The sequence below is a fragment of the Hermetia illucens genome, chromosome 3 (assembly GCF_905115235.1).
Source record: "Hermetia illucens chromosome 3, iHerIll2.2.curated.20191125, whole genome shotgun sequence".
Lineage (NCBI taxonomy): Eukaryota > Metazoa > Arthropoda > Insecta > Diptera > Stratiomyidae > Hermetia > Hermetia illucens.
In genome coordinates, this window is record NC_051851.1 from 151,309,639 (window position 1) to 151,336,717 (window position 27,079).

General features: G+C 45.1%; 2 protein-coding genes across 2 annotated transcripts in view; one reads left to right on the forward strand and one right to left on the reverse strand.

Moving 5' to 3' along the window:
* The window catches only part of LOC119651725, a 613,458-nt gene that overhangs the window by 442,064 nt on the left and 144,315 nt on the right, over positions 1-27,079 (forward strand). The gene's annotated exons all lie outside the window — the stretch shown is intronic.
* Positions 1-27,079, reverse strand: part of LOC119651727 — a 118,763-nt gene that overhangs the window by 20,413 nt on the left and 71,271 nt on the right. The gene's annotated exons all lie outside the window — the stretch shown is intronic.

Genomic DNA, 27,079 nt, shown 5'->3' on the forward strand with positions numbered 1-27,079 from the left:
TTCATCATCGTAGCTGTTATCGGTTGTGGTTTTCGACCTTAGATCGAAGAAATTATCAACGGTCTCAAAGCTGCAGTCTCCTATCCTTATTCTTCCTGTTTGACCAGTGCGGTTTGATGTTGTTGGTTGATTCGTCTTCGGTGCTGACGTTACCACCATATGTTTTGTCTCGCCTTCACTGATGTGCAGCCCAAGATCTCGGGCCGCCTGCTCGATCTGGATGAAGGCAGTTTGTACGTCTCGGGTGGTTCTTCGCATTATGTCGATATCGCCAGCATAGGCCAGTAGTTGGGTGGTCTTAAAGAGGATCGTACCTCTTGCATTTACCTCAACATCATGGATCACTTTCTCGAGGGCCAGGTTAAAGAGGACGCATGATAGGGCATCCCCTTGTCGTAGACCGTTGTTGATGTTGAATGGTCTTGAGAGTGATCCTGCTGCTTTTATCTGGCCTCGCACATTGGTGAGGGTCAGCCTAGTCAGTCTTATCAATTTCGTCGGGATACCAAATTCTCTAATGGCCGTACAGTTTTACCCTGGCTATGCTATCATAGGCGGCTTTAAAGTCGTGATAAGTCTCTGTACGTGCCCGCGTTCTTTGAGAATGCAACATTACTCGCTATGCGGCATTCTTCCGTTCCGTTGCTAGCTTACTCTTATCGTCAAACCAGCCGTTCCGACTTTTTTTGCGGCTGTGGCCAAGTATCTTTCTGGCCGTATCAATGATAACGTTTTTCAGGTGGTTGTGAAGATCATTTGTTGATGCTTCATCTCCAAGATGTTGTCCTCTGTTGCCTGCGGTTATTGCGGCATCCATTTCCCTCTTATAGGTGTTGCGGAGGGATGTGTTGTGGATGGCTTCAGTGTTAACTCTCACCTGATTGTTAGAGTGGATTCTGTGTGGTGTTGTTATTCGAGCTCAGAGCACCATGCCAACGAGGTAGTGATCCGAGTCTATATTTGCCCCCCCCTATATGTTCTGACATTCCTCAAGGCTGAGAAGGGGCGGCGTTCAATCAACTCGTGGTCAACTTGGTTGAAAGTGGTCCCGTCTGGAGAGGCCCACGTATGTTTGTGGACCGCTTTCCGCGCAAACCAGGTACTTCCAACAACCATTTCTTATGACACCGCTAATTGAATAATCCGCAGTCCATTATCATTTGTATTTTGATATAAGCAATGGGAGCCAACGTTTCACCTGAATACAGGCTCCGTCCCTATTTGGCTGTTAAAATCCCCAAGAATGATTTTGATATCATATCGGGGGCAGGCTTCTAAATTTCTAAATTTGTCTAGGAAGCGCACAGTGCATAGCCTTTCGCTTATATTTTCAAAACCGATAACAGCAGGTTTCATTTTCTGGCTGACTAAAAAACCTACTTCGTGCACTTGGTTTACTGGATGACCGCTATAATATATGGTGTAGCGACTCTTCTCCTGGAAACCAATCCCTGTCCATCGCATCTCTTGTAACGCTGTTATATCAGCCCTATATTGGGACAGGGTATCGGCTAGCTGCTCAGCAGCTTCATCTCTGTATAGGGAGCGCACGTTCCATGAGATAATGCGCAAATCGTTATTCCCTTGTCGTTGCCGGGTTCGTCGTTATGGTGTCCGTTCAGTCCAAGGCTCCTGTTGTGGCTTCAAAACAAGTTGTTTTCCATGTAGGGTTGTTAACCCTACCCAATCCGCAACCTGGAGGACCAGTTGGTACATTTTGTCCCGTTTTTAGGCGCGGGAGACTCGTCTTCATCCTTCTCCGTCTGCAGCTTTTCCTTAAGAAAGAGCTCCCAGCGGTCACCACATGGGGGTAGAGATAGGATTTGGTAGGAGAGCTGTTGGTGTTGGTTCAGCAGGCGTTTCCCAGGTTTTATGCTTCATGGTGGGTACCAATCCACATTTCGCCCTAGGATCTATACTACCCTTTGACCACCAGACTAGTTTTTGCAGAAATTTAATTCCCGAAATTACTTCTAAACCACCACCAATTACAACACACGCCCCCAAAGAGGTGACTCTGACATTAGCTGCACATCTTCCTACTATGTGTGTGTGATTGAACTGCTAAATACCTCAAATTGTCCAAATTTATGACGTCCAATTAGCTCTGTGACTTTCTGTATGCCCAAATTAGGTATTAAAGTGAATTACGTGAGAAAGCAAAACGCGACGATTAAGTGACCTTCTGAGCGAGGGCTCCTATGCTTGCCTCAAAGATTACTCGCAAAACTTCGACTAGCGTCTATGCTGACGGCGCTTGTGAATACTTTACGTTCGAGAGCAAAAACTCTTTCGGCGACCATCTCAAGAAAAGGCCAGTCGGGCAGCCGCACGCAGTTTTGCATCGACGTGTACTGCTACCATCGCAGGTTTGCAAATAGAGCCACAAATATACTAGCCAATACGTGTTTCTCGCGACACCAAAAAAACTAACTTCGCTGGGGAATGCGGAGACAACTACCCAAAGCGCTGCAGCATGACGCTTAAAGGTGCATGACCCCCTTAACAGGTACAATTTTCTGGTAGAGCTAAGTCCTCCACGGCTCTAGACCCTAAAAATTGTCGGGAAAAAATTCAACCTACGCAAATGACACACACCTCTCTATTATTTTTGAGAAAGTTGCCGATCGCCACATGTACAAACTCCTCCAAAATATTACAACATTACTACTGTATGTAATATCTTTCAGCCAATTAAACGTGATGTTCCACACCACATCATCGTTACTGGGTCCACAATCTTCTCGAAGGTGCGTCCCCCCCCCCCCCCCCCCCCCCATTATTGTGTTCTGTCGGTCTTAGATCTCGCCAAATTTCACTACTAAACCCCCGTCGCTCCCGAAGATATTCCAAGGATAGCAATTTTGACACCTTTCATACTCTTCGAGTTCACAAGGATAACTTTCGGCCTGGGCAATGCGGCACAAACGTCCCAGAGATTCGTCCACTCTGTTCTACGTAGCCAAGACATCTGCTTGGATAATGTTCTGATCGCCCTTTCCACCAAGTCCGACCATTTGGCTTAGTTTGCGAAGTTGAAACTGTAGATTTTCCTAGTAGGAGGTGACTCTTCTAGGCCAGATAAGATTGTCGCTGCCGCTGGTAAACTACCATCGTCATTACCTGCCAAGAGCCTTTCACCACCTGGCCTTACTTAACGCGGAGACATCCAGCATGTGTCCGGTAAAGACAATTTAGTCGCTGACGCTCTGCCGCGGACCTCTGGGTTCGACGTCCCAGGCACACTCAATTTTTCGGCAATCGCTCGTACTTCAGAGTCTTCAATCGGATTCCAAATATACATATGCCGCGAAATCTCCGAAAAGCAACCTGGACCATATATTTCGGTCATTTTTCAGTGAAAGATCTTACGCACTCCAACACTCCGGTAACGAACCAGCTAATCACTAGCAAGTATTTCTGGCCGTCCATGAATAGAGAAGTGATTTTTTGGGCCAGAGACTGCACCGCATTCCAGAAGTGTAAGGTCATTAGGCGTGCAAGGAAGGAGGTAGTAGTATTCCTTAAGTCGACAAATGGCTTCCATATCATGCACCTTAACATGGTGGGCCCTTTGCGAGACTCGTGCGGCTACAGGTGTTACCTGAAGATTATTGATCAGTTTACGCTATGGCTTACAGTAATACCTCTGAAGGACATTACATCACTGTCATGTACTGAAGCCCTCTGTCGGGAATGGATTTCCGCTTTGGTACCCTCGCCGTAAAAATACATACTGAGGAATCCATTCCGAATCCGCCCTCTTCGCGGACCTCGAAAAGCTCGTAGGATTTAGAAGCCAGAGTGACGAGCTCGATACCCGTCTACATTCTGGCGAAAGAAGTCAGTGTGTGGTATCATGCAGGACAAATGGAAGGGCACACAGGACGTAGGAATATAAGAAAGTCAAAGTCGTATGATCTCTAGCAACGTAGATGGAACTAGTATACGATGGGTTGCCGAGCGCTTGAGCATGTAGCAGGCCAGGTTTTGGATTGAACGATTCGCCGAAATTTTCTTGATGCAATGGCATTCCGAAGGGTCGAACGAGCGGCTAAAGGAAGTACGAAAGGGGAAAAGCAGAAAAGAATAGAACCCCGAGTATCTCAACACAAACTCACCCTGCAAAGTAATACCTAAATGGTGGTTTCGCCGGTCTGGGACTTGAGAGGCCGAGTGTGCCTTTGAGCAATCATGTGTACGCTATAAGTACGACGGTCGCGCGACTGAGCTAGGTGTGTCTTTCTAAGATTTTTACATTCGCACCTCGCTTAGATTCACAGCATTTTTCTTCCTTCACTAGAATCCTCGTTCAAGTTGAAGAAGGTTAACTAGAAAATGCGGCTCAGATATTTTTAACGCTACCTCTATGATGGCCTAGAAGACCTTTATTTCTGCTTCGCTTGGATAGGCAACATTGAGACGAAGCCATCGATCTATGGTCGACTGAAGAGACCGCAGTCCACAGCAGAAGCTACAAATGAAAAACCTTTAGACCTTTAGCGCAAAATAAACAAGGGTTCGTGAGGATATTGGGAAAGTCGTTGATGAAGAACACAAATAGTAGTAGACCCAGACCGAAATTGTGTTATACATCAAAGTAGGCGTAAAAGGAACAGGGTATACACTTACTTTCTTTCAGTGTGGTACGGTGAACTAAGTAACTATAAATGTAATATCACTCGAACACTGCGATACTTCCACTAGGACTATCCGTCCATACACGGCAAGCCTTCATGAAAGTGAATTTTTGACGAGGTTCATCGTCTTCCTACCCTTTGCACACAAGTCACCTTAAAAACGATCCAATCATCAATTCGTTAGGTTAAGTATGTCAAAGCAGTATAATGGATACAATCCTGTGTCAGTTGCTGAATGAAAAAATACATGGGGCACCACAAACCACCAGTTTCACATCCTTTTCAGCATTTTTGGCTCGTTGCAAACCACGAAAAAGTGCTCTGTCTTAACTGAGGTAATGACCATCCCATAACCGGATATCCCTTTGAAGAACCCGGCAATGGTCTCTAAAGACTTGAATTTCTTGTTATCGCATGTCTGACAGCCAAGGAAGGTCCATGCTTTAAGGCTTCATTGGTTCATCTTAACGGGGCCACGAATTTTCATTCGACCAATATCAACTCTGGCTCTACTTACAGGGGACAGGAGCTTTCGAATGAGAAAAATGCTAAGAACAGTTCCTGTGCTTCAAAATTTACCCGACTAGATGCAGCAACCAGTCTTTAGCTCCCATTTTACTTAAATTTTGTCTTGGTCCACCAAACTTTCCAATATTCTGTAGTATACAGTGATTTTGTCTCCTGAACGTGAGGCCTTTATAACTTCAAGTTTATACCTTCTCTTGTAAGCATATAGTACTAACCAATACCTATATTCAGAATAGAAACATTTTACACCCTCCCCTTGCTTATATCGGGATCGCCCTTTCAATTTCCTATAAAATACCAGTCTCTGAGCGAGGCTCAGTAAGATTCTGTCCAAGGAACATAAGAGCCCATCCTTTCTTAAAAAGTGGGAAGGCTCCTGGACGGAATCTAGTGAAACCTTGGAGGTGGTGGTTCAAACGCCAGCGAGAAGGACTATGAGTCAGAACCTTGCTTGGAGGGTTTGCGGCCACTCAAGCGGTGCGAGACTATCAAATCCGTAATTACCGAGGATAAGATCCCCTGGACTATGAACAGCTTCTCCGCATATAAATATCCAGGCCCAGGTGGCATAATGCCAGTCATGTTGCAGAAGCAGTAGGAAAGGGTTGTGCCGTAGCTTGTTGAGATTTACCGGAGCTGCATCTCTTTAGGATACGTACCATAGTCCTGGAGGCGCACACAAGTGGTTTTCATACTGAAAGAGAGCAGGCGTGGTCATGAGTCTGAGGACTTTCGACCAATCAGCCTGACCTCTTTCGTGCTGAAGACCGTAGAACGCGTCCTGCACATTCACTTAAGGACGATTATGGAGAGAATGCCTTTCTCTAACTCGCAGCATCTCTACCTCAAAGGAAAATCCACAGAAACCGCCCTCCACGAGGTAGTTGGCACGGTTGAGCGGTCGGTGCAGTACAACCAGTATACCCTAGCTGCCATCTTGGATATAGAGGGAGCTTTTAACGACGTTAATGCCAACGCCATCAAGGAAGACTTGACCGGTATTGGATTGGAGGGGTATCTCACGCATTGGATTACATCCATGCTAAGTACCAGGATAATCCAGTCGGATCTGGGAGGCAACCACTTGGCCAGAGCTGTGAACAGAGACACGCCAGGGTGGCGTCATCTCACCAGTGCTCCGGTTAACACTATTGGACGAAATTTTACGTACATTGGACAGCAGCGGGGTGGTGGTATATGACTTCGCGATATTAGTATCAGGGGTGTTTCTGTCCATTACGAGCGACATCATGGAAGGAGCGTTGCGAAAGGTGTGCCTGTGGGACGCAAGATGCGGACTCGGCATAAACCCAACCAAAACGCAACTGATTCTATTCACCACCAAGACAAGGATACCTGAATTCCATCTACCACGGCTGAATGAACAAAGATTGGTTCTTTCCTCTAATGTGAAGTGTTTGGATGTAATCCTGGATCCAAAGCTAAATTGGAGATTGAATATAGAACTAGGGTTAAGAAGGCCTTTATAACCTTCTATACCTGCAAGAGAACCTTTGCAAAGCAATGGGGTCTCCGGCTGAGGATGGTTCTCTGGATGTACACCGCTGTAGTGCGTCCGATCCTTACGTACAGCTCTATTGTATGGTGGCAGGCTTTGAGGAAAAAATGCAATAGGACGAAGCTTAAGAGGATTTAAAAAAACCCGTATGCAGGTGTTACTGGGGCTTTGCAGTCCTGCCCGGCAGATGTTCCTCCTCCACAATCAATACGTTGCAGCGTGCAGTGTCGTCAGACTACGTGAGTCCGAATGCTGGGCAGCGAAGTCCTACGGCCACAGCAACATCTTAGACGAAGTACCCTGGGAAATCTGGGCATACCCCACGGACTATGCCACACGCAAGCTGAACTTCACGAGAAACTTTGCTGACTTTTCAACCAGGGCGAAGTGGAAGACCGGCGGTGTGCAAGGTTATGACTCAGTATTCTTCACCGACGGATCAAAGATGGCCTATGGAGTCGATGAGATGGTTTCCCTGAATAGACACAGTGTATCCAAATCGTATGGTCTCCCAGGTTCGCCAGTGTATTCCAGGTGGAAGTACTGGCGATATTGGTAGTCTGTCGATGGCTGGGGCGAGATTTGAGCCCCAAGCCTAACATAGCATTCTGACTGACAGCCAAGCAGCCATCAAGGCCTTGTACTCAGCGACGACATCTTCCTGGATGGTCGGGCAGTGCAGAGACGCACTGAACTGTCTGGGCGGCACGCTCAAGGTCACCTCCTCTGGGTTCCCGGGCATAGGAACATAAAGGGGAATGAGCAGGCTGACGGATTGGCCAGGCGAGGCTCTGCTCTTTGCAGTGCTTTAATGAATACAGTCGGTGACCTGCTGGCGGCTGTCATGGGCGCAGTCTACTCGCACTACCAAGCAGCCGCGGGCCTAAGATGGCGAAGGCTTACGAGCTGTGCCAAGTCAAGGAGAGTTTGGCCCGATTATAACATAGCCCGATCACGAGAGCTCCTGTGCCAGACGCGTGCAAATGCATTCAAGATTACGGCGGTCTGCACGGGGCACTGGCCCATAGGGGACCATGCCGCTAGGCTCGGCATACCCCATAATTCGCATTGCCAAGAAGGAAGGGAAACCCTCATGCACTTCCTTTGCGATTGCCCAACTCTAGTTAGAGTCAGGCTACGGACACTTGATAAACCATTCTTTGGGGACCTCAGAGAGATTTCTAGCTGCAGGGTGGGAGAGCTGCTTTCTTTCGTGAATGCTACGGGCTGGCTCTGAAGATCCGAGCCGACTAGACTTTGCCTCCCTTATCCCATAACATCAGTCACGATCTTCGGAGTTTGTGGCATCAAAACTACGCACCATAGCGCTAAATGGGCTCCTCGACTCCTACCTATCAGTCTCTGTATGCGTGCGATTTCACAACCTTCACATGTCCTTCAAACCTAATGTCAATAGGTGTAGAAGTCTTTGACAAAAGTGCATGTGACAGACATAAAAGTCCTAGGGGTCTAACATGAATTAACGCCTTGCAGGCATCATCCAACAGAAATCACAGTAGGTGCAGAATTTATACCAGTGTATGCGAGCCTGTTCCAACATATCTGTAGCAACTAAAAGGTACGGCGTCCGAGTTCTATCGCGCAACTCCAGGCTTGGCCCCAGAAGAAGGTCTACTCGCGTTATGGGCACAACCACATGAAACTCTCACAAAGGGACCAATCGCAACTAACTGGGCCCAGATTATATCCCCCTGGTATTCTCCGCAAACATAGGCTCTCAGCGGGTTATCCCTGTCCCCATGGTACCAGGTGACTTACGGTGGAACTTCGTGGAAAAAGCCCTTGCGGACTCGGGTCTGATTGCCTTCCTCGAGTACGTTGGGAAGACGCTTTCCAGCAGGTTGACTGGAAGCAGCTCAATACATGTGACAGACAGTTAAGCCCTTTGGTGATTAACGTAGGTACCTGTCATGGAGACTTAATCCTACGGTCCTCTTCAGACAGGGATTGATTTTGTGACCACAATTAGAGCCCCGCTGAGACAAGCAACAACGGTGCCAGTCTATACCAAGTGCATGGCTTAGCATTCATACTAGTAGATGCAAGAATTACCTCAATCTCTACCGAACTAAAGAGTACGGTACCCGTGTTGAAACGCAACACCACGCCGACGCCCGAAGGTCTCTTCTCGCTTGAGCACAACCACAACCACCATGAAACTCCCACTAGGGGGGCCGACCGCAAACAACTGAGCTGCACACATACAACGGGAGTTCATCCGAAGTATGAGAGCCCAGGGGCTATCCCGGTTCCCATGGTATCAGTATACCCCTGGTAAGGTTTCGTGACCAATTTGCCACTTCAGATGAGTCCCCGTGCAGACTCGGGTCCGATCGCCCTAATTAGGCCTTTATAGCATCGGCCACCTGCATCACGGCCGGCAAGCCAATGCGATACAGGGTCTCCCAGTGCCACCACTGTGGAGGTTCTCCTCGGCCACTTGGTTTTGGTTCAGCCGACAGGGTTTTGCCCGTCTTCCTCACCGTCACCTCTGAGCACCACATGTGACAGACAGGCGAACGACCCCACAGACAGACAGAGAGTCAAAAAATAAACTGATTATAATAAAATTTTGTTTTTACACAAACTCCTACAAATCGCCAATATTCTGAAACTGAACTCACCTACTACCCTTCAACAAATGCAGAAAGTTGTGTTATTGTAAATCTCAGGTTAAAGACCGCACCCTCTCTCTTCAAAGGCTGGTTTCAACCAATCGTATGAGGAACTTAACAGAAAACTCCTAAAACGCTTAACCATTCGGTAATAGTTGAACTGAATTTTAAAAGAACTCCCTTTATTCCAACTTTGCGCTCGCCTCAGTTGGGGCTCTACTATTAAATATCCAAAGTTCGCACTTAATCCCATAACACATTGCATAATGGCATCCTTCTGATAAGAAGTCCATTAGAGAAGGTCACAGTTAGTCAGCACAAACCCGCCTGGATCACATGCCCATCTGCCTGTTTATCCGTACATTTGTGTTATGATTAATGATCGGGCGCCGGCACCCTCCCGAGGTTCTCCTCCATAATTATGAGTTAAGAACAGAATATGGAAGTCCACGTACGAAGCATCCATAAAAAAGAAGCAGAATATATCGAATACAGCAAGTTCCTATCTATTCCTACTCAAAAATCCTTCTCGGAATCTGTGAATCCCTGAAATCATGGGAGAGAAGCGAAATGATTTCGAAAGGACGATATAAATCTTTTCTCACTTGCCTAGGAAAATAGCATTGAGTCTGGCAAAAGGATATTCGCATCCGCTTAATATATATATTTTCATTTTACATCCATTTGTTATATGTGCGAAATTTGATAAATGATTTGCATTCTGTTCCATTCTATCAAGAAATGGATGTATCCTTGCTCATAAAATGAAAATGAAGAGGGTAATAATGTAAGGAGTCGACAACATTAAGCCTGTAAATGTCCATGCGATTTGACTGCAATGAAAAATTATCTCGAGAAGTTGAAATGACGAAGATTTCAGGCCACAGGATTTGTTATGCAGATTATGTTGTAACATTTTGTGGATGATGTCAAGGTCGTTAGAGATTTTGTGAAGATATGAAGGACGCATTGGGGTCATGCCGTCATATATCATGCTCAATGAAAGAACCACAAGAACGCAGCTTGTACTTGGGAGCTACCAGGAAAACCATAGTGTCACTCGAGAGATCGAAAGTCCATAGAATAAATGACAACTGCTCCTTCCTCTCTATCCGTTTTAGTATCAACATATTTCCTGGACACGGTATGCGAACCTGCACCATACTCTCAGACTCATCTTTGTATCCTGAAAAGTTACCAGAGTTCAACGTGTGTAAACTGCTTTTCTGAGTTATCTACTCTTTTATAATTCTTGGTCAAGCTAGTCAAATTATATTTGATCCTTGTTTAGCTCCCACTTTTATTTAAAATGCCTTTTATGTAGTAAATCCCGTATTTCAGGAATTAGTTGCTTGTGCTTCTGGGACTCAGAATTCTTATTCTCTTAAAGTGATTCGCACTAATTAAAGAAACAACTGGTGTCCGAATTGCAATATTTTAGAAGCAACCCTCAGCTATACTCAATTAAAAAGCTAGGGCTTCTAACCACTCTTTTAACTTTTTTGATAACCATGTCTATATGATCCTTGATGGTTAGAAACGAAGTCATAACCTTCCCAAGCAAAGGTGATCGACTTCCTTGTTTCAGAATGTAGATTGAAAGGGGAGACTCCGCTTTTCTTGAAGGTTATGATTTCGGATTTTTCCAGGTTCAAGGACTTCTCTGCCTCCTCCCCCTCTGGCAATGATCAGAAAGGCAATTAACCCACTAGTGAGCACTGATGTTGCTTAAGGAGCAGACTTAATGCTGTCCCCGTTTATCATCAGGATTCTTTGTCCCAAAAAGCCTGAAGATCCAGGTGATACATTTGATTTGCTAGTTTGCACTCTAGAATTTGGAGGTCTACACGCTCATATACGTTTTCTACATCCAAGTTCATAGCTATCAGGTGTTTCCTCTTGTTCTTAGCAACCAAAATATCAAGGAGTATGTTATGAATTCCTTAGCCTTGCGGCCGAACTTCCCCTCCCCACCTCGAGTCCAACTCCATCGTTGAACGCATAAGAAGCATGCCTAGACCGGTGCTCAATACCGAGGTATGCGTTTTGCTATAAACATCCTTTAAGTCGATGCAATTGTCACATCAATTCCTTCTGGGACTTATTGGATCCCGAACGCACTCCAACTCCAACAGCTTGCTGTCTACCGGCAAACTAATGAACCGTCCTCCGATAACTTCCTCACGAACCGCCAATTATAATCACGGAGACGTTCTTGAGCCTGCCGTTTATGTTAAGCCTAAAGGAGGGCTTCTTCCTGTTTAATATTTCATATGGGCCCGCATATGGTATTTGCAAGGACTTCCGGGATGCATCCACGCGAACCACGATGTGTGTGCAGACGTCCAGGTCCTTGGGGGTGTTAGCCTTTGTCGAAAAATGGGGTGATTTTATTTTGGCCACGGCGTCCCGGAGCAAGCACAAAATCCCAGTGGTGGAAAGGACTGACCTATTATCGAAGACAGGATCGGTAAGAAATCTCAAACTATTCCCGTATGCTAGCTCGGTGGAGCTGACGGTAAACTCTTCACTCTCAAGTAGAACGAAAGGCAAAACTTGTAACCAGGAAGATTAATTGGGCTTCAGCACCAGCGTTCCAGCATCCCATGGTATTGGGGTCGGTACGCAGTCGTCTGATGGCATTTGAAGCCTAGAAGTATGCCTAACTCTGAGAACAAGGTAACCTTGAACTGCATCCCCTGGTCAGTAATAACTTCTGCTGGAACTCCAAAGCGTGGAATCCATTCCCTACAAAGGGCCTCGGGGCACGATTGTGCAGAAATGGATATTAATGTGGATCAATTGAAAACACCTCGTAGACCGTGGTAATGGGCCTACTATTTTGTGTACGTGTTTAGTGACTTTACACTTCTGGCACACGATGCACTGTCTGACCCAAGACTTAACATCCCTTTTCATTGAGGGACAGAAATATTTGCTAGTAACCAGCCGATTTGTTGTCCGTATGCCTGCGCAAGATCTTGTACTGCAGGGAATACTTTTTTTTGTTTGTAGAGGTTCACAGAGTATTTCCAAGGTTGAGCAGAAGGGGGAAAATTCCCAAAATCTGTATTTGGGGTTGTCATTGAGGCTCTGAAGCACCGCGTCATTCTTTATTGGGCTTCTATTTAAAAGCGAAGGTAAGAGACTTGTGGTCCGTGAACACTGTGAACGACCTGCTTCCTAGGGAATATCGTAAGTATTTGATTGTCATGTACGCGACTAAGAGCTCACGATCGTAGCTGCTGTATTTCCGTTGAGCTGTAGTCAATTTCCTGGAAATGAAGCTGAATGACTGCCAGCTTGGGTTCACCTTTTGGTTAAGGACTAAGGCTACTGCTTGTGTGAGGCATCGACTAATACAGCTAAGGGTACATCTGGATGTGGGAATGCCAGGAGTCTAGGGTCCGTCAACTGTCACTTGGCTAGCTCAAATGTCGCAATCACGCTTGAGTCTTTGGTCTTGGCAATGAGGATTGGTTGATGTTATGCGGCTTTGTTCAAGAACATGCCCGGAAACCTAGACTGTTTTTTTAGTTCTGTGATGTCTGCGTTGGCCTAAACCTTGTCTGGATCCGCGTTGAGTCCATCAGGGGAAATCGTGAATTTACATTTTTCAACATTAAACACGAAACCGACCGCAAGGAGGAATTGAAAAGTGTATTCAAGATGTTCCAAATGCTCAGACACACAGGAAGGGGCAACCAAAACATCATCACCCACGAAACAAAAGTTAACATTTCGCAGGACAGAGTGGAACTCGAAGAGTCCGAAAGGTGTGCATAGTGCCGTTTTTGAAATGTCATCTGGAGCTACTGGGATTTGATGGTACGCCTTGGCTACGTCCAAGGTCGTAAGAACACGACAGTCAGCGAAGTTGTGCGGGAAGTCGTGGATGAGTGGTCTGGGGTAGCGGTTTGGAATAGTCTGGTTATTTAAACGGCTGTAATCACCACTGGTCTCCAATCGCCGTTGGGCATTGGGACCATATGTAGTGAAGAAAACCAGCAGCTATTTGATGGTCTACCCTGCTTTAAAAGTGTGTCGAATTCTTTCTTAGCAACAGCGAGCTTCTGGGATGGTAATGGATGCACCTCCGAGAAGATATGAGAGCCCGTAGTGAGCGGATGTGGTGCTGTACCTCATGCTTAGCTGACTGCGAGAGATTACTTTCAGTAGTTATGTTGCTGTAAGAGCGTGAGAATGCAAGGATCAGCTCCTTCTTCAAAAATGAAAGAAAGGTGGTAAGTTTTCCTGAGGACCTAAGCGAGGTTACGAGGTCCATAAAAGACCTACTCTGTAGATACACTAGTAATCCATAGTGGCATGGTGCACTTAATATGGGACTGCTGATGTCCGCTATAACAAAACGCCATGAAAACGTTCGTCCAAGTCCTAGACTTACGTTCACTAGCCTGTAGTCGTAAGTGTGTATGGTTTAGGAGTTTCCCGCCGCTAGTTTGAGTAGTTGCGGGATCAATCAATCAATAGACTGTTAGGCAACGTAGAGCAGCGTTCTGAGCTCCCAACGAGTTTAGTTTTTTGATGCCGTGAATGTTCATGGCTGGCACACTTCTTTGCCTTGTCGGCCTCCTCAACACCTTTGAGCACCCATTGTTAAGGATAATCGATTGACAACTCCTTGGGTAGTTCAGGTATTTTTCCTTTTTAGGGATAGGGAAGACCCTTAATTCCACTCGTTCTTTGGCCGGCGTTGGTACGACCTAAGTCCATTTGAGAGACGAGGAGGAAAAAGACACTACAGTTTGAATGGCAGTTTATGTCCTTCACCTCTCAAAGGATAAAAGGGGGGTCAGTTTCACCCAGACTAATTATATTTACTATTAATGCCAGGCTGAGTTATTGAGCTGGGGGTTTAGAATTCATCATTTGCTGTTTGTCTTAAAGGCAATAAAAATGAATAGGTTTCTAGGCTGCAATTCCTTTTGCTTTAGAAATGGCCATGACCCTTCGGTATGCGATTGATCTGTGGTCTACGACCCATTGTTTTTGTGTGCAATTCCGAAATATGCAAACCCCGGCGATGCTACCGAAGCTACTCAAAAAACTCACTTGCTCCAACTTCAGCGAAAATTACAGAAATATAGGGTGGACGTTCTGGGTTTGTGTGGGGGTAAAACCGTGAGATTCTGGGGAGTACTCCTCTTCCTCTTGTGTCACTATGCTCTTGTATACTGGCTTGCCTGCCCAAAGTAAACGTGAATCCGATGTTGAATTAATGTCCACCGCATTCGCCGAACGTGCTGTCATATTTTGGGAATCGGTATCAGACCCAACATTTACTACGGTCCAGGCTAGGAAAGGGCACCTGTCATGGGTGGTACAATTTTAATTGTATTTACGAGCACACGGCCATTGCAAAGATAATGGCGAAAATTATGCTGGAACACATCAAGGATTACATTGAAAGCTTTGTTGACAGAGCGGACTGGATTCTGTTCTTGATCATCTTCCACTTTGCGCTCCAAAACGGTCTTCGAAGTTCAGCTCTCCACACAACAGAGCTCAACAAGGTTGCATTCTGTCACTAACACTATTCCTCCTTGTTCGGTGATATCCTTCAGGACTTCAATGGACCATGATATCTTTCCGCAAATACGTCGATTACTCTTAAGGTATGGGTTTTCTCCTTCATCGTGTTATGGACCTCGGTCGAATTGTTCTGAATTTTGGAAAGGAAACAAGCAGAGTCACTAACATCACGAAAACCAAGGTTAACAGTCTGGCGGTCATAGTACTCGATCAATTTGTTTATATTGAATGCTTTTTTTTGCCGACGGTGGCGTCGAACTGGATGTTATCCAACGGATTACCATGTTTGATCTGAGATATCTGAGAATGGAAGTATTTTAACATTAGGATCAAGTTAAGATTGTTCTGTAATATATGGAAAGGAACCACCACTATTACTCAAAGGCCACAAGCATTCGTTAAAACCTGTCTTCGCCGTGTCATCAGCGTACTTTGGCTCCGGACAATTTTAAATGAAGAACTGAATTGGCATACGGATCAGGTTCCTGTATATGTGCGAATTAGAGGGCGAAAGTAGCTGTGGATAGGTACAAAAGAAAGAGCGTCAACAGCATTGCTAGTAATACCATACAATAGAATCCACTATCATAGAGGGGCTAACGATTGGTTCGCCCTAGGAACACATGAAGCAGAACAATACAGGAGGAGTGCAGGCTTCTCAGGAAGACCTGAGGAGGGCTTAATCGGATATCTTCAAACCTGAGTTGATGAGTGTAGTCGTGGTGAACACGCTATGTTCCGTTAGAAGATATTGTTTGTTCAGCTTGAGCTGCACCTGAAGCTTGAGCCAGTAGTTGTGTTAGAAGGTGATATTATCCATATCTGGAAGTGGTTGAAATCTCTCTCCCTCTCAACACCAAAAATTCATGGAGACTGTAAAGCTTGAATACATTCAGTGTTGCTATATAGTGTTTGGATACTCGTATACTTCTTCTCCTGGAAGAAACGTGACTTTGTTTTTGCCTCTTTCATTGCCTTTATCCAGAGCAAAAAAATGAGGTCACCATCCAACCACTCCTTATGGGATAGTTTTTGTCATTAAGGTAGGGCTAGAAATCTCGTTTCAGGTGAACCCTCTATCCAGAATAGCCGATGAAGATGTCGCGAATTCTGATGTTGGGCACAAGATTCAAGTCGTGATTAGTTAGTTAGTCTACAGAGAGGCCAAGTTTTATTACGTTATGAATTCACAGACGCATCGCACAATAGCACTGACCTCCTTCCACGTGCGAATGATAATTTTCTCAATATATCTGAAACTTCCTTCGGGAGGGCAAATCCTTTAACTTTTGTTCTAAGGGTTAACACTTGGTAATCTGGAAAATGGAGATATTTGTACGATCACTAAAAGTGAAAGTTCAGATCGATAGAATTGGTCAGGTACACATATGAGGACCTAGTGCTGTGAAGGGTGTAGATCACCAAACTCATCAACTCCAAAACTACTTTCGGCATGCTTTCGCTCGAAATAAAAATCATTCAAAGAAGGCCCTATTATAGTCAAGGATGATTGACAATACTTGACCTCTCTGAATGATTTTTATTTTAAGTGTTCGAGAGCACAAACAGTAACCTCACGTGGAAGGAACTACCTGGCGGGGGAAAAGAGACTCTCTTGTATACTTGAATGAGAATGTCGATGGGCTCTTTCGAAGTATCGCTACTTCTCTTCACAACGAAACGTGAGAAAACAAACCAAAGGACGAAGAAACTACAAAATTTTTGGTTTGGATGACTTTCCCACCGAAATTTACTGATGAAGCTATCTCCTCTCCGCGGTGTTCAAACGGGCCAGAATGTTCAGAATAGGCTAGCTGGGGCGGAGAGTGTAATATATGCAAAGCCAAGTTGGAACAGCACACGTCCAGGATAACGTGGCCAAGGAAGAGCTTAGTCTCTAATATGGGAACTGCTGGACACGTTTAGTTGGATTTAAGGCACTAGTGACCGAACTAGATAAAATGGACTTTCTTTCCCCAGTTTAATCGTGGGGCAAAAAATGGCCTTCTATAGGTTTCTAGCTTAGAGACCACTATGATTGAACTGGAAGCAGCTTCGCGATAAGACTTACCCGGAAAACATTGAGTGTTAAGAATGCCTGCCAATGATGAAGTAGAATTCAGCTGGAATCTGGATGTCGGTAGGCAAGCGAGGCAGATAGAACCTTGCCAAATCTTGGGCAATTACTAAGAAATATAACAACGAACGCTTGGAAAACAAATAAAAGGTGAAACTTACCATTTCCAAATGGAACTAATTTCATGAAGAGATCGAGCAGTTCTCAAGCTGAAAATGATCATATTCAACGAAATTCCCAGAAGACCTGTTCCTGGAATCTGATTGCCGACAATGCACATAGATAACGATAAGCTCATCCAGCCCTTCCGCTTCTAAAGTTTCAGATTCTCCGTGGATGACTGGGTGATGATTAAGAAGGAGTGGTCCCAGATGAACTGAAAGTCTGCAAAGGTCAAAGTGTTCCACTCTGCGAAACTGGACCAAAGCTTGGACCCAATCAACGACACCAACGAGCTGTTTGGGCATATAAAGATCGACCGGCCGCCAAGGACTGACGCTGATTTTAGCCAGGATAAATTCGCAGCACTTGAAATGCATCTGCGTTAAGCTTGTAAGCTTCCTCTGGGAGAAAAGATCAACATTGCATCAATACAGGAGACCTGAATCAGAGAAACTCGAATTATCAAAGGGCTCTAATATATCCCGCTCCGCAAGGGACTTTGGTCGAAACAAACAAGCATGTATCTTCTCCAGGAAAAGCCCGCACATTTCTGTATCCAAACCTACGTTTCCCCTCAGGATAGGAGACCCAGGTTGATTAAATAGGAATCCTTCTCGCATCACAGCTATCCACGTCTCAGTCTGGATCTTGGTGTAGAGGTGTTCTATCTTTTCAGAAACCAGAAGAGGACCAATTGGAGGAACCTCGGTTAGATTAGCTTACCGATGCTCCCAACGGTACCATTCGCAAGACAGACGAACTGCAGTCATGGATCGGTAATATGCACAAGGCTTTCGAAATCATCTTCACAGTTTCTTTCCCCTCAAAATTCAGCAAAAATACATTAATGTCGTGATGGAAGGAAGACTTGTTCAATCTCAGAGAAATAACCAGAGAGATCTTCAACATATGGTGCAAGTGTAAGTATTGGTAGCCATGTAAGGACTTCAAGACAGACCTTAGGAGTTCAAGAAGCAGGCCGGTCTGAATTGCTGTTAGAGCATAAGAAGCATCACCAATTCTGCGAGACTCAGCAGGATTCTGGCCAAGGAACATGGAAAATCACCCTTTTTTGCAAATTTGGGTGCTTTGGACCGAATTTTCTAGCGAAACCTTAGAGCTGTTAGTCCAGACGGTTGAAAATATTTAATTGATTATCACCGACGATTAACACAGCTAGACTCTAAAAAGCTTTCCCGCATATAAATCTGCAGACCCAGATAGCAAAGTGTTAGCTATGTTACTAGAACAGCAAAACAAGGTTGCTTTGTGGTTTTTAAAAATTTATCGGAATTACCTTCCACTCAGATAAATACCACACTCTAAGAGATAAGGCAAACTGGCGCGTCATGAATGTGTAAAAAAATTTAAAAATGTCAAATGAGCCTGAAGTCTTTCGTGCTGAATGCCCTAGAGTGCGTCGTGAATATTCGTTTTTAACGAAGGATAAGTCGCCTTTCTCCAAATTTCAGCACACCTACCTCAAAACCCTGGGTCCACAGGGATCATTTTTCACGAACAAAATATCCTGAGTACCAAAGCCATCAAGAAGACTACCAGGGAAATGGGGTGATTGTACCCATGTTTTAAATCAGGCCAATCCAATTTGATATATTGGATAACTAATTGACCACTGTGAGTGAAGGGGCGCTCCAATTTGGCATCGTCTCTCCGGTATCTTATCGATAGTGATAGATAAAATTCTAGGAATACTACACACGAGTGGGTGAAGTTGGTGGTGCGCGCCAAGGACTTGATAATATTTGTGTCCCCAATTTTTTCCTTCATTATCAGCCAAAATAAGGTTGGATACGCCTGTAAGCTGTGGAATGCGGACTCTGCCTAAACTTATACAAAACGGAGATGACGCTATTTACCAAAATAAGGAGACCTAAATTCAACCTGACTGCGCAGTGGTTGAGGGGGTAGAGCGTCAGCCTCCCTATCTGCTCTGGGTCCCAATCCCAGTTGTTTTCATCTTGTGTTTGTCTCGCTGCTGTTAGCTTATCACTTGCACAGCCTTAAGTGTGATAATAATGAAACTGAATTGCAATCTGATTGTGTGGATGCCCTATACTCCACCAAGGAATGAACAGGAAACACTAAATTCTACCTCCCGCGGCTAAATGAACCAAGGTTAACATTTTCCTCCAGATTAAATTATCTGGAGTTGATCCTGGATTCTAACTTAAATTGGAGCGCAATAGAACTGAGTGTAAAGCCGGCATATATAGCCTCCCACATCTGCATGAAATTAAGTCTCTCGCCAAGGCTGGCTCCTTAGATATACCGCGGTCTGTCGCATCCTTCTAGCTTAATAGGTTCCAAGGAACACATCCTCCCCTCAACCTTCATATTAAATACGGCTTATCGTGCCCAGCTATCAGACTCCATGAGTATTGATTAGCCATAGTAACATTTGAGATGAAGTATCACGGGAACTTGGGTATTCTCAATGGACTGCGTTACACACAAGCTGTGCAAAAGGAATTTCGCTGTGGTTTTTCTAAACTAGGCAGCGCGGAAAAGCGGCGATGTGACACAGAATTCTTTATCGGAAGGGTAAATGGTCCGCGAAATCGAAGCGGGAGTATTATCAGATCCGCACAGTATAACCCTGTCGTCCGGTTTCCAAGAAGGGGTATCATCTAAACCTAGTGTGACATTGTCATTCTGACGGGCAGCCGCTTTTAAGGCCTTGTATTCAGTGGCGATAGTGATTTGTGGGTGGCATGCTCAAAGTCATCCACTTCTGGGTTCCCAGGAGAAACATAAAAGGGAATAAATGGGCGATCTACTCACCAGGCGGGAGTCTCTTCTTGACAGTCCCTCAGTGGATGGAAATCGCAACCCACGGTTTGCATAGGGCACTTATCGATAGGAGACCATGTGACCAGAATCATCGTACCCTACCATTTGCAACGCAGAAATGGCGGAGAAGGAGAAGGGACCCACATTTCCATTGCAAAGCACCTCAGAGGGGTTATTTAACGTCAAATTTTTGAAAGGACAAGTTGGAAAGGTGTATGGGTCCGGTAGACGAAGATCTGAACGGATCCGAAAAAGGGGGAATGAACATCCGAGGAGAACTTCTAACGAAGTACTGCTCCGAAAATTATTACTAGGTGAAGTCTCAGCTATATATAAACCCATGCAAGGAAAGGAAAGACGCAATTCTGCCCTTCATATACAGCTATACGGCTTCCTTAAACTTCAGACGAGCATGTCTTTCGAAGATTCTCCATTGGAAGAAATCTGTATACCCTCTACTATTGAGTGACTTCAAAAGCTTGCAAATTACGCAGAACGGAATCGATTGTACAATGGACCTCATACGTGAGGATTGAGTCCTTGAAGCTGTGGCTGGTATTTACTCTTACTCAACTTTGACCGTTGCTCCAATATTAGCAAGGTTCATCAGTTTATGGCCAGCATCCTTTTAGTCAACTTCTCTCTTTAGGCTCTCTTTAAGCTCTCATAATTCCTGTATTCCGAGAGCTTCTCAAGCTTCAAGTTGACACCGGTAGCGTTTAATACTGTGAGTTACTCAGTAGAGCAGTTAGGTTCTAGCAATCCCTTGAGCGAAGGAGAGTAGTTGAAAGTAGTTATTTTGTGAAACTACCGTGAATTCGGAGGTACCAGCACTACTTGTAGAACCAATTGTGAAACCAAATCATACCATTTCACATGAGTCATTTGAAGAAGTTGTAGTGGTTTTTCCCCCCATTTTCCAGTAAATCCTTTTTCCAATTTTCAAACATTTAGGAGAACATCATTTTGAATGGTTAACTGGTATTGTTGAGAAGGTCTTAGTATCTGCAGGATACACAATGCCGAATGGATTGCGAAAGGAGCACTCTTTTCAGAACGAACGAACACTTTACATATCCTTTATCATCTTTTATCCAATCCTAGATTCATCTAAGTCAAAATAATTTTGCATGTAAATTCATATTCCTTGAGTTGTTCGCTTTTCATTGCCTTACCTTAGCGGTATACCCCAAAAAATCCAAAGTATAATTTCGGCATCATGACCCTCATACCCTCCAGCTAATCTCCATGGACAGAATGGTTTCAAGAAATTACCAAGGTGAAAGCCACATGTGGGTAAGATAAATATTTTACATAGAATAATGACGGCGGCCCAACCACCCTTAACAATCCACAATCAAAGGCGTCTGCTTTTCTTTGAAGAAGTTTGGAATGACGTAGCCTAACAGCTTCCCAAGGATGCTGAGCTCCATCCCACTTGCATATGAATACCATAAGCGTATAATTACTACTTACAAAAAACTTCCATTCAACCACCAGGATAATTCGTTCGGATGAATCAGCCGCACGGGGAGAGTTTGCAATTAATTCCTGAAAATTCCCAGCTTCTGTGGTTGTAAATTACCGACAGCTAGGAAGGGAGAGGAAACGCCTGGCATATTTCACGGTCTGACTGAAATAAACGATGGCGGTGCTGGTCATAAACTCATTAAACAATGAATAATTGGGAATTTTCACCTTGCCACCATCCACCATTGGCGTCGTAAATGATGATGATGTGCAAAGTCCTTCTCAACCCCGGACCTGCATTGTGTTCATTGTTGCATAGTCTGATATGCAAATGCTACTTGTGCAGGTTTTTGTTTAATTTGTAAATGGCCGGGAATAATATGATTAATAAGTTTTGAGGTTCACCATGCAAACACCAGACATGCAAGGCAGCAAAGGTGAAGGAAGCTGGAGAGTGCGTTTACTGCCCAGGTTTCATCCTTTCCATCGGTGAATCTGGCGTTTGTAATGGAGCCTCCTGCAGGCAGTAGCTAAATAAATTCGATTACATGCGCGATCGGCCTCCTTTTATGGAATTCTCAGTACTTTAAATCGTATGGAAATTAACCTCCCGAAAATTTCATTTTGAGGTGAAAAGCAATGATGTTGCGGTTAGGTCTGTTAATCGGTTGGAATATCTGGTTCCTGTTTGAATGGTAAATGGGGCTGATAATTTGGTTTGCATCTGATTTTGTTAAATAACTCCAAAACCCACAAATGGCATTCCGATATTCAGTTAAATAGGATACAGCATTTGGCTCAAAGGTGAAAGTCTTCGACAAGAGGTTGGCTTGGATTTCCAACTACCACCTCGTAGTTTCTCCATATTCATATTATATAAGCAATCTATCCAGCTCTGGACGCCAAAATACATTGACCAGCCTGGGAGGAGATAGTTTCAACCGACAAAACTTTTCTTACACTGACCATGTCTTATGGAAGTAGATTTGACGGTGAGATTTTCCAACGACTCAAAGCTTTTCCTTCTGCAAAACGAAACAAGTCGAGGAACCGGGAGCTGGGCGCTTCAGGTATGAAAGGTTTTGTTTGCTTTTTATTAACTCAATTTGAACAGATATCGATATGGAAAGTGTTTTGAGCCCTGGGCACCATATAGGGGCAGCTTCATGAATTTTTTTCAGATTTTTCGGTTGGGTAGTTTCTGAGAATGTGTCCGTTAAAGAAATCATCACTCTGCACTCCTCCCACTCCCCGTCTTTCTAACAAATATCAAAACTAAGATTAGCTTCGACAAGTACTAATCGTGACCTTTCATTTAATACCCCACATGATTATATTCGATGAAAAAATGTTGTACACGCCCCTTTTACATATATAGGGACCCCCACCCCCCAAATCTCAACGTAGAAGGATATTACGCACTGCATGTCTGAGCGTTCGCAGTTCCCACTTTCTCACGAAATTTCGTGTCAATTGATATAGCCGTTTCTGAGAAAGTGCGTGTGACAGACAGACAGACAAACCGACAGACGGACAGATAGACAGAAAGACAGAGAGCAGAACATCTACGAATCCGAGGTGGAAATTGCCATCATTGGCAAATCATATAGAAACCGTCACTGTGGTGTATGGGTTACAGATTCGACTGGTGGAGCAGCGATATGAGCATGCGGTCGACAAGCCATACAATGTGCTGTGGGTCAGACATACAGCGACTTTGTGTGGGCAAAAATAAACAGGGTATCTGTGTACAGTTGTTACGCCTAATCAAGCCTGACACTATCCGAATTCGAAAAAATGCTTGACAGTCTTGTTCTCGACGCAAGGGGTCGTAGTCCAAGGGTGATTGCTGGTGACTTCAATGCTTTGGCCCGTGAGTGGGGTAGCGAAGAGACAAATGCAAGGGGCCGCAGTCTATTAGACGTATTCGCACAGTTGGATATCATTCTGGCCAACGAAGGATAAGTAAACACATTTCAGAAAGGGGGATCTGCCTCAATCATAGACCTAACTTTTGTCAGCCCTACACTGGCACGTGGTATGGCTTGGTGCGTCAGCAAGGACTACACCCACAGCGATCACCAGGCAATCTTCTTTGGGCTATGGGTGGAGTCACCGGGCAGAAGACCATCATGCCCGAAACCGAGAAAGATGTCAGGCTGGTCCGCTAAAGCTCTGGATGAGGAGACCTTCATAGAAGTGTGGTTAGACCAACCTAATAAAGCAAGTGCCTCTACGGAACGAGCTGTCCATGTGGCCCTGCATCGCCAAAGCGGGTGACGCACCCTTGCCTAGGAGGTGCTCATTCCCCAGTAGAAGACCAAACTACTGGTGGAATGCTGAACTGGCCAGCCTTCAATCAGCCTGTCGCCGAGACTCAGAGAGCGGTAGGCAGAATCGACCAAGGGCAAAAAGAGCGCGCCTATAAGGAAGCCCACAAAACCCTCAAGCTCGCCATCCAACGGAGCAAGAGGGACTGCTTTAAGGAGCTCTGTCCACAAGTGGACATAAACCTGTGTCGTGATGGGGGGATTCAGAGGCCGATCATCTCCGCAGATCACATCCCTTCACTCTTGTTAAAAATTATTCCCCCAGCACCAGTGATGAACTGTTGGAGATCTGCGCTAGGATAGGAGATAGGCTTGCCGAATAGGGCCCTTAAGCTTGCCGGGAAATCCAGATTGGACATGTTCGCTGAGTTATTCGAAGCGTTCATGCCCGAGGGGATATTTCTTGCATCATGGAAACGACAGAAGTTGGTGCTACTGCCTAAGGCTGGCAAACCTCAGGTGAGCCAACCTCCTACAGACCTATTTGTCTTTTGGATAATGTGGGCGAAATGGAAGAGCAAGTAATCTATAATAGATTACTCCCGGTTGTTGAGAGCCAGAGAGGTCTCTCAGATCGGCAGTATGGGTTCCGTAAAACCAGATCAACCATAGATGTCATCAAAATGGTTACTGGCTTGGCCGAAGATGCAATCCACGGAAAGAGCAGCACTAGAAAATATTGCATGGTAGTGACCCTGGATATGAAAAATGCATTCAATTCAGCCAATTGGAACCTAATACGGGAATCTCTGGCAAAGATTGGTATTCCCGCTTATCTTGGAGCTATTGTCAACAGCTAGGCTTTGATATGACACTCATGATGGAGTTGGAGTACGTTATCTCTGCGGGTGTCCCACAGGGCTCCATACTGGGCCCACTGCTGGGGAACATCAGCTACGACGATGTACTTAATCTTCCCCTTCCGGAGCAAGCCACGGTGGTGGGCTACGTCGACGATATAGCGCTGGTTGTGGTCGCAAAGCACCTCGAAGATGCTGAGTTATACGCATGCGAAGCGATCAGTGCTGTTAAGGGTTGGCTAGAGAGTTCTAGTCTGACACTTGCGGAGGAAAAAGCGGAAGTGGTCCTCATTACCAAGCGCCGTAAAAGAAATTTTGCCCGTATTCAAATTGGGAATCATATCATCACTTCTAAGCCTGCCAACTACTTTGGAGTGATGATAGACAGGAAGCTTAGCTATAAGCAACACGTGCAGTATGTTTGTGACAAAGCATCCACTGCAAGTTTGGCCCTGGCAAGAATAATGCCGAAAGTGGGAGGGCGACGGCATACTTCCAGGTCGCTTATAGCTAGGGTGGTGAATTCGATCCTGCTCTATGCAGGTCCAGTTTGGGGAAAGGCATTACAGGTTACATTTAACGCTAACAAACTGATTTCAATCTACAGTCGAACTCTGTCCCGAACTCATATGGCAGTGGTACCCGATAAGTCGAGACGCCATGAAGCCGGGTTTTTGTTCCGGTGTTGCTCTCTGATTAGCACTAGATTAGCTTATATCTCCGCAGCAAACTGCACTAGCAACTGGTGAGCGGTTGCACTTAGGCGCATGTTAATTAGTAGGATGCGGATCATGTCAGTCGCACCCAGGCCGTTTCTAGATCCACCCAAAAGATTGGACACCATCCCAAACCCGCAGTGTGTGCAATGCTGTCACCAGACGTGCCAATGTAACTTTCGCTTTCATTGCAGGTTTTCGCTTGGTGACCTACCTGACCGGATTTGCGGCATGCTGTCCTCCTGTCAGGTCCTTGCAAGTTGCTGATGTGTGTCTATAATTCAGATACCGTTTTTCCGCACTCATACCCTGCAAACTTCCCATCCAATTTTAATTTTTTCGCTGCTAAGGAGTTTACTCGCATATTGTTCGGGGACCCACCACAGCGAGTGTTTGGCCTCGAGCATTTCCAGAGGTGATGCCTATGTAGGCATTGATTGCATTTGGACATTTATATTTTGTGGCCTCCTCCACTTCGATCTTTTCTGTGAGACAATTAAGATCTTGGATTTCTAGAAAGCACATAGGCTGTCGATTGGAAACAAGAACCTTCTCCTCCAATAATTCCTTGACCGCTTCGCAGAACGTACTCTTGCTAGTCATCTCCGGGCCTAGTTGGACGAGGACTCCGCTATGCTTTGTTTTCCATATGGAAGGCACTTCTGTCGCGTTATCTTCAAGTTTCATCTTGTAGAGGATTTCGCTAAGAACTTCTACAAATGTCTTGTCTTCCGTCGGCTTAATGAGCAGTGCCGAGGGTCTAGTCCTCCTTCACTTCCTTCTATGACTGGCTTTTCTATGACTGGCTTTTGGTTTGAAGCCTCCTTGTCTTTGAACAAAGGGGTCTCGGGCAGCGTAGCCAATTATTTCCTTTTACCCTTTGTTGCCTTCTTTTTTGGGCCCTAAAAACTACTTGGATAAAGTCTCCTTCAGCCACATTTTCCTCTTACCGCTTCTTCCCTAGTTCACTTGGCACTCACTGGAGTTTAGAAGTACTAGTTCGGCCACCTAAGGAACGCCACTCCGCCTATCGTGAGGGATATTTCAAAGATCGCAGACGACTCCTAAGGAAGTGCCCGCCTAATGTGCTTACATGCCACGTCAGTGGGTAGTTCAAGAGTTCCTTGATAATGAGCGTTGATCCTTCTCCCTCATTCCATGAGTATAATTCTAGCCCATTCTGCTGAGGGGACTTGTAGAAAACCTAACATAACCCACCTTGCAGGGAATTTTTTGTAGACATGCTTGTCAGCGGAGAGAGTAAGGCTTGATATTGGATGTGTATGTACTCGTATGAATGACCCGAACTGGAGCAAGTTCTCAAAGAACAGGTCCGTGGTTGCTTGTTAGATTTGGACTTGCCGTAACGTATTCATCGCTGAGTTAATCCATCCCTCGTTCACACTTCACTGCACTCCTGATGATTAAACTTCATGGAGCGAACAGAACATTGCCTCAAGAAGCAAAGGATTATTCCCAGAATTTCGACCATCTTCATCGAGACAATGAACATTTCAATGACCACCTTTACCAACAGTGTGCATGAGTCTCCAAAGCTAATCTTCTTCCTTATACAATAACCAAATGCCCTATCCAGAAAGCTCTATCTTTCTCGAAGCATGGATTACGTTTCCTTAGCAAACTAATTTTAAATGTTTATGGTTTCTGGCTACAAATTTCAATTCCCAAATACCAACTTTAATAATAAACGAGGAATGCAATGGGTGAATTTCGACCCCCATCTCGAAGAGTCGTTATGTCAACGGGGGAGATCCTTAGCTAAGAGAGTCATTATGTCAATAGGGTGTTAGATGCATCAATATTAATTGCATGAGGA